Here is a 9,155-nt window from a genome sequence, read left to right on the forward strand (position 1 = left end):
AGCAGTCTCTGTCAGTGTTAGGAGAACTAGAGGCAGCCTGCTGGCAAAGTTTTAATGCTTTAAACAAACCACTGTGTATTGTGCTAAGATGAATATTTCATTATGAATGTCACAGCATGTAATGATGTGACCCCAGCTTTGTATATAACCATCACCATTCTGCTGCTATCCGTGCAGTGCTTCGGCAGAGATAATTAGATGGTTCTATGCCCTGAAGTTGTTGGGCTGTTCTGGGGGCAAAGTGGAGTCCACTCCACTCCCAGATGAATGTAAAGTAATTACCTTGTATGCAACCTAGCAAATGTTTTTGGCTCTTAATGCTCTTATGTAGACAACCCGTGGGCATTTTAAGGTCACCGACTTTTCATCTGTGTACTTTAGACTAAACCAGCATTTTTGGTTCTTGTCAACAATAAGTAGACTGCCTGCATCAAACAAATACAAAATTGTTTTTTTCTTGCACCTTGATGCATTGAGACCCCATATTCTGTTTTGTCAAAATTGTCAACCAATGAACTTTTCTTAAACTCCCCACGTCACCTCAAGTTAGGCGCTGCGGCTGTCATTCAGCCAGGAACACGGGGACGTTATACAAGGTGTGTCAGGGAGATACAGCACAGATTCAAAAGCCCGGGGCACAATGTGTATTAAGGTTAATTTGAACTGATTAGATTAAGAAGAGAGGGGGGGGATGTTGCTGTTGGGAACAAATGCATTGTGGTGTGTCCTGCTGTGGAAGCTGCACAGAGTGCTTTTTCCTTTGCTTCGTAGTGAGTGACACTTAATGCTGAGGGAGAGCATCAGCACAAAGTTCAGCTCTTAAAATACCCAGCACCTGGTCATGCTTGAAGAGAGAGTCAAATTGGCAGCATCTGCAACAAGGAAGGCACTCTGAATGAGGCGGGTTTTTAATAGTATAGCTCTCCTCACTACTTTCCTATTATTCTCGTCCTTGATGTCCATTAAATTGAGTTGTGTTTACTTTTCTCTGTATAGTGTCTTCATATTATGTGGTCTGCCCCAGGAGAGTTCAACTGATTTCCCCTGTTTTCTTCCATTTCTTATTTGTTGGTCCCTGTCCTGCCACCTGAGACCGAGACTGAAGTTACCACTTTTTTATCTACGTGTATGTTACATCCACCATCTGTTTGTCTTTTCCTCTCTGTTATTGCTCCTCATTGTAAGCCTCAAAATATATATATTTTTTCCCAGTCCTTGCTGTGTTGTTGTGCTGGGTTCTTTGGAAGCCTAATTTACTCACTGTATATAGCTTTTGCACTTTTAAAACACTTTGCATGATGAGCACTATAAACCCGAAACACACCACAAAAACTGGTCATTTGGGCTTAACAGCTTGCAAAAACTGATAATTAAGTGTCCAGAGCAATGCTAGGAACTCTATGAAGCTGTATTTGTCCATAACATTGCTTAAAATTCACAATACGACAGTAGTGACACACTTGCTTAGCAGCTAAAGTCATTACTAATTCATCTTGTAGGTAACTCAAGATTAAAAGGACTAATCATGAAACTGGGAAAGGAATGAATATTTTTGTTTGTTTGATTGATTTGGTTTTTTTAAGTTAAAATTGCAAAAAAAAAAAAAAAAAAAACAATTCAGAAAATAAAATTTGCAGGAAATTAAGGAGAGTATTGTGTGAGCATAAAGAAAATTATATGTGATTTTTACTAAGATATGCTAAGAGAAAAATGGTGAGTGAGTCAGTTAAATGTTCCGAACCTGCATGTATTTTGGGGCTTAGGCATGCAGAGTTATTGCTTAGTAGGATATGAGAATGTGACTTTGTCCATTTTAGTGGGTTCATTTGATTAAAAGATGCCCTATATTGTTACATTTCCTATATAACCACTATGCAGAAATATAACACCCCAATGACTCATTAACCACAGAGCTTGCAAATGAAGGCAACGTCACTGAAATATTCATGCCCTCTGCAAGCCAAACTTTACCACTTGAAAAAAAATAAAACTATGTAAGAACTGCGTCTATCACATAACTTCATATCCTCCTTTAAGCATTGCATTTCTGCTGGTAGATCGCTCATCATAATGCATACGAAAAATGCACATTGCTCTGTGCCAACTTCTGTCAAATATATATCACTTGAGGAAAATTAAATCACAAGGAGACACGGCTGGATATGGATGGTTCACTTGCATCAGTGTTAATATTGTGTAAAATTACATCAGCCAGGAATGAAAGTGTCTGCATCTCCTTTCCAATTAAGCTCCCTTTACGACATATTATGAGCTCAACTTAAGCTGTGGGCAGCAGAGGATGCATTTCAGCAGATCTGGATTTCCCTTCATTCCGTCTGGCATAGTGTATATGTGAAGAAATTACTAAGCCCCACAAGATTTTAGTTTTTGGAATAGAAAAAATACTGCAGCCAATTTGAGACTCTTCATCTGTAAGCTGTTTTAAGCCTCACTAAGAGCTTAGCTTTTCCTTATTAGTGCTTGCTGCTATATTCAACAGATATTCCTTTTACCTCTCTTTGCCACCCATCTATTTACCTCAGATGCAGTATTATGTGCTGATGACTTGAAGCAGACACCTTAAGCTCACTCCTGTCACAGAGCTGCATGTTAAATTCAGGGCATAGTGGTGATAACACTACAGGAGGTAGATCTTACTGACTGTTGGTTCAGCATGCAATGTACTGTATGTTCTTCAGCTACAGCTTTCAGTCTCAGAGTTTGCCTGAGAGTCCAATGAAGGAGAATGTGCTTTATTTTAAGGAGTCCGTTCAAGGATGGATATTTTTTGTTTTGTTTTGTTTTGTTTTTAACATTTAAGGTGACATTACTCCACATGAATATTACTTGCTCCTGAAGACAGCACCATATTTTATGTATATGAAAGGAACTTTTTTTCCCTCCCTCTAAGAATCTAAGAATAGGCTGATTTTCAAACTAGATGTGCAGTGCGCAGCACCTCTCCAGGGAATGAATGCAAATCTGTTGGATATATTCCTTTGTAACTCTGCTGTCTTGAGAGTGCCATCTATAGTATATTATGTATACGCTTTTCTTCCATTTATTCTGTCTGTTTGACACTCAAAACAATAGCACTGAATAACAAGTGTCTAGAGGCTGCTAGAGACACTGACGGTCTCTCTCATTTTTACTTTTGTACATTTTTTAGAATAGAATAGACTTCTTTTTTCTGAACATGGGAAGTTATTTGAATATTTTAAAAAGTGCAAACAAAAATGCATAAACATTTTTTCAACTTAGTGAGCAGTGGGTGTTGGAGTGGCAGCAAATGTGCAGTTTTGTAGAAACAGATGTCTTTGCAACATAGTGTATTAAAAAAAGAGCGCATTGAATACCTCCTAGAAGGTTTATTTACCACAGCCCATAAGTAGGGGGCAGTAGTGCAATACAAACAATTGGTAATTGCAGCAAAGGCAATAATCAAAACAACTGCAGAGGCAGACAAAGCTGTGGTAGAGGTTGGATAAACATAGTGTGTGCTTCTGTGCAGCTCAAAATTGTAAATACCTGTAAATACCTCTTAAATGTGCAGGCAAACAAGACTGACTGTGATAGTGTGATATTCAGAGCTGGCCTATGGAGGAAATGTTGTGCTTTGATGATAAATATACACCGGCAGCAAAGCAGGAAATATGATTTGTCTGAAGGAAAAGGAAAAAAGAACACTAAGCTGACGGTTGCCACAAATATTTCAATATTTTTTAGTACTTCAACAGCTGCTTAGCACTCTGCCACAATCTCTTTGATTGCTTCCACTGTACTCAGTGTGTTACATAAACATACTAAAAATAAAAAATTTAAAAACATAAGATGTTAAAAAATTCTTTCCAGACATAAGTCTAAGCAACTCGGTAGGCTCAGTTCAGGATCCCGTCCAGCTCACTGGGTGGTTTTGTGAGATGGTTTATTATAAAGGGATTACAACATACAGGTATATATTAATTGTTCATTGTTGTTCCACATTATGTGGCATTTCTGATCTAGTGGTCTTCATCCATCCATTCATCCAACTTCAGACTTCCAAGGACAGTTCCACAGTTTCATGATGTCCCGGATCTTCCAGTGCAGAAGCAAAATTAAGGAGAACGCTAACAAGAGCGTGTTAAATAGTCACAAACAGCAAAGTTATGCAGTAAAATAGCTATAAAATAGAATTAAACTTGTCACAACAATTAATACCTTTAACATACAGTGTCACTCCCTCTTTGTTCACGTCTGCATAGCCTTGGGCGGTTCAAAATCATCTTAATCCACGCTGTCAGCTCTCCACTGACACCAAGGGAAACTTTCCCCCATTATTCAAGCTGACATGACTGATATCTTTGCAAACTTTTGGATCTCCACTTGAATTTAAAATAAAGTTGCATGGGTTTTAGAAACAGAACACACTGTGTTTGTGGCAGAGGTCTTGTCTAACATAAAGAGAAAGCCACTATATTTTCTTATGTCATTCAAACATATGGAACTGAACAAAGTCTCAGACCAGCTTTTAGGATGAAAAACTGTTTGGAACAAAAGAAGCTACAGAAGCTCGTCTACTCAACCTGCTACAAAGTCATCAAAAAGGCTCCTTATGCTCAGCAGCAGAGAATGGCCTCTTACTCTGACTGCCATGGTTACTGCAGCAAGTCACAATACTGGTGTCAGAGAGAGTGGTTTTAAATTTCTTGTCTTGCTTTTTGAAAAACATAAATTACAACTCGATCATTTGGGGGAAAATGTGAGGCAATCTCCAGTGACAGATATATGACACACAAGCAACAGAGGTCACAAAACAATTTTCACAACAGTTCAAGAGCGATCTCTACAGTTGGTTATGTTTTTTCTAGACCTAAAAAAATGGCACATAGATCTGTGTGTGTAGCTTTTAGGTCTTAAGAGTACCAGCTGTCACCATAAATCTGCATAAGGCCTATTTCCAATGCATGCAAATGTTCTTCAAAACACTGGAATTTAGCCCAGAATCCCAGCACCTGGAAAGTGGTATGATTGCAGCTGGGATGCATACTTTCTTCCCTTCTATTCACACTGTTGATATGAGTATTCAGTGCAGGGTTACAGTGACCAAAGAGTATTTAGGGCCACAGGAATGAACATTCTTGGGTACAATTTTGGTATGAGCTGTCTTTACACTAAAACATGTCATTATGCCATATTCTTATTATTAATTGGTCCCTTTGTAGACATGAATATCAGAGAAATATCATAATCCATACCATCTATATGAATAAAATGAGTTTGTAGTATTTGGATATGAACCATAATGTATTGTAAACTGCCTAAAGATTTAAATCAGAAGTGTAGAATAAAAAGCTATGCAGTCCTATCTGTCTTTCAGTAATGGAGATATTGCTACTCGCTATTTCCCAACATTGTTTCTTGCTAAAACAATATTGAAAAATACAATTTTCCAACATAAATGTCCAATTTCATTTCATTTTTTCAAATATTTACACAAAGTAAACTAATTTCTCTCAAGCCTTTAGGTCATTGCTTTGTTTTCAGGTTGCTGTGGATTACCAGAATTTAACACAGCAATAGCGCATTAGGCCTTATTACAGCTACAGAAATAATCCACCTGCCTGCTCATATTAGCGTCATCTCTCACAGGAATATTCGAACAAAAATATCTCTCGTCCGACAAATCAGCAAAGTTGTATTACAAGAAATGCACAGAAGCGCATACTTATTACAAGAATTCACCCAGCCAGTATGAAGATTTGTGTACAGTGTTAGAGACTGCAGCATGTAATATTAACAATACTTGACAGTGATCTCTATACACGTAGCCAACAGTTACCGCTGCCGTTCACTGTAGGAATATCACTATAGCTAGGTCTTCAGGTAGAGTTGACAAATGAAGCTATAACAAGTTCAAGAGCAACGACTACTTTGGCAAATTAAAATTCCTTTACCAGCATCTCCTCATCAAATGTCTCACTTCTGTTTTCAGGCAGACAGCTTCTCAAGCCTGTGTTCTTCTATACCTAATCACTCTCCATTCAATCTGAGTGTATTACCTGATTTAGCCACAAATAATGAGCTTCTCCTTGGACATTGATCCATTTAATGAAGATCTACCAAGACCAGTCTAATCCCTGCTGGCTGTTCACAATCCGCAGTCTGTACTACTTTAGCGATCAGACTTGTCTATATCCCCCTAACCAAAAAAGGGGGACATGATTGAAAGACATAGCCCAATTTGATGCCTTTGTTTCTCCAATAAAAACCCAACTATTTTACAAAATATGCCCTATATGCAGTGTACAGTGGCACTGCTGTAGAAGCTACATATCTGAGAATTCCTCTTCCTGATTTCCAAGAAATCAAAGGCCATTCTCTAACATATACTGAAATTTAAAAAAAGAGAAATATATATAACACAGAAAGGTAATTCTAAGTAGCTTGCTTGGCCAATCATTACCAGCTTCATATTACTGAGAAGCTAATACACAGTATAGCTGTTTTCATTTGAGTATAAATCTGATATTTCTCTCATATACAACAGCCTTGACCCTCTCAGCTGTGTATTGCATATTTCTTAAGGATTAGAAGTATTTTAATACTATGTGAGTAATATAAGACTATAATATGTATGCAGCAAAATTCGAGCAAGCTGCTGTATCCCATTTCCTTCAAGGTTCAATGTGGTGTGTGTTCAGAAAAACTGCATACCTTGATTGTAACGAGTGGTTATTTGAGTTACCGTTGCTTTCATATCAGCTTCAAGCACTCTGACCATTCTCCTCTGGCCTCTAGAATCAACAAGGCATTTTCACCCAAAGATCTGTCACTCGCACAATATTTTCTTTTCTTTTCTTTTTCGGACCATTCTCGGTAAACCCCAGACGTGATCGTGCTGGAAAATCCTTGTAGATCTGCAGTTTCTAAAATACTCAGACCAGCTTATCCGGCAGCATTAAACACATTTAAACCACCTTTCTTCCCCATTCTGATGCTCAGTTTAAAATTCAGCAGTTTGTCTTGACCATGTCCACATTCCTAAATGCAATTTAGGGATGTAGACATGAGTCAATATTTCATCCAATTTATATTCATATAACACTATAACAATTTCTTATAGAATTCTTCTTATTGGACCTGTTGAATGACTTGCAGTACCATCACAGCTAAAATGTAAAAACAGCAGTTTTTGTCTCGTTTATGTTATTTTAAAGTTGTTATTTTAAAAGCTGTATTTTTTAAATTATTTATTAGTGGGTGGGGGGCAAGGACCATATAACATGGCAGTTTTAAGGTTATGGTTTCCTATTTTTTTCAAAGGCATAAGAGTGGCATCAATTTTGTCAGCTAATGCTTTGTAAGAAGGCATAAAATATTTCATAAGATTTTGAACCTTTTCTGTAACAAAATAGGTTTCATAATAACAAACTTCACGAAGAGGTTTTTTTTTTTTACATTCATGAATAAATGCTTTTAGTACATTTTCTATTAAACTTGGCAAAGGCTCCAGAGAGAAGCCTGAACAACCTCCTGCCAATGTGAGGGAGCAACAACAATATCAAAGTCTTTTTGGATCACTAAATCCCTTACCCAGTCACGCAAAGTCAAGCCTTAAACCCTCAGTCACTTATATCCACTGGCTCATTCTTTCGGTCACTGCCCAGAAGCCTTATGACCACAGGTCAGTGGCAAAGAGAAGACTGATCAGAAAACAGAGTTTCATTTGATGCACAAAACCAGCAAACTCACTGTTCCTCTTACTCCTGCTTCCTGACAAACCCGCACTGCTGTGCATGGATCATATCACCCCATTAATCGAGCGGCCCGCCATTTATCTAGGAGAGAACTTTCCCCTCAGAAGTAGAGGAGCTGTGTAAACTCGATAGAGTAAAATGAATGCATTTTTTTACTCAAAGAAATGCAAATTTATGCAGGAAAGTCATCCAAAATCTAATAAGATCATCTAGTATGGAGGAGTGCATGACAGATTTCAAGAGGAGACCTGTGGCGTAAGTACAATTTAGGTATTAGCTTTCTGGCATGCATTATTCTTGGGTTATTATGTTTCTCAAGACTGTGCCTACACACAAGCATGTCACAATGATGCATAATGTCCCACACCTATTGCACTGTAACAAGACACAGTACGCAGCAGTCCTCACATTATTAATACACATCTATCATCTGTACTTCTTATGAATTGGAATCCTTGGGCTACATTTGTTAATAAAACTTTGCGCTGTTAGGATCTCAGTGCAAACACAAACTTTAAATGGTTTAATGTACTAATAACAATTTACAAACTGTCATCACTCACTTCAGTTAATATCACATAAACTTTTCCACATGTGAAAATATATAACCATGAATTGTTTAAAAAAAAAACTGCTATGTTCACAACATAATTGTTCATAAACAATAATGATGGGAATGATATGAATCCAGTCACAGGAAGAGATGGTGCAGATTCATTTTGTCATTGGAAGCATGTGTAAACCTAACATGAAATTTCTTGTTTAATCTCCTATATTAAATTGGTTTCATACAGGAAGTTACAAGAAACAACAGAAAACATGTTTGGGAGGTGGGGGGAGTATTTCAGCTGTGACATTTGGCCAATAACCTGTCACGTCCATCAGCAAAACATATATTAAAAGAAATCATATCTTTGTCATTAACAGAAACATAATTTTTAAATCAGATTTCAAATTACAAATACTGACACAAGCTTTCTGTCTCTCAATGTTTAAAAAACAAACAAAACAAAAAAAACACAGAACCAGTGCTATTTTTAAAAACATCTAACAAGATTAAGAGGTGAGTGCCACATAACTCTCTCACCCATGACTAGCCGTTTGAAACACAGAAAGAGGCCATTTCTATGGAAATCCAATGTTTACACGCATGGGAGAAGTCTATTATCTGCCATTTTGAAAATGTGCACAGTGCTTCCTGGGGTTTCTACCTCATATTGCTCTCAGCATTTTCTTCCTTGTTTTCTTCTTTCTCCCCTGTGCTCATCCAGAGGAAAAACAAATGGTTTAAATGTCCTTTTGCCTGATTAAGCAAAAACCCTTTCTGCTTCTTCTACATCTATATATATTGCCAGAGAAGTTTCCCACTAGTGTCCCCAAAGTACCTCTTTCAGAAGCTGAATGGGGTCTTTTTCA

This window comes from Aulonocara sp. 'chitande type north' Nkhata Bay, linkage group LG10, assembly GCF_057382095.1.
Source record: "Aulonocara sp. 'chitande type north' Nkhata Bay isolate Kocher_YH1m ecotype deep benthic linkage group LG10, A_spYH_male_GT1.1, whole genome shotgun sequence".
Classification (NCBI taxonomy): domain Eukaryota; kingdom Metazoa; phylum Chordata; class Actinopteri; order Cichliformes; family Cichlidae; genus Aulonocara; species Aulonocara sp. 'chitande type north' Nkhata Bay.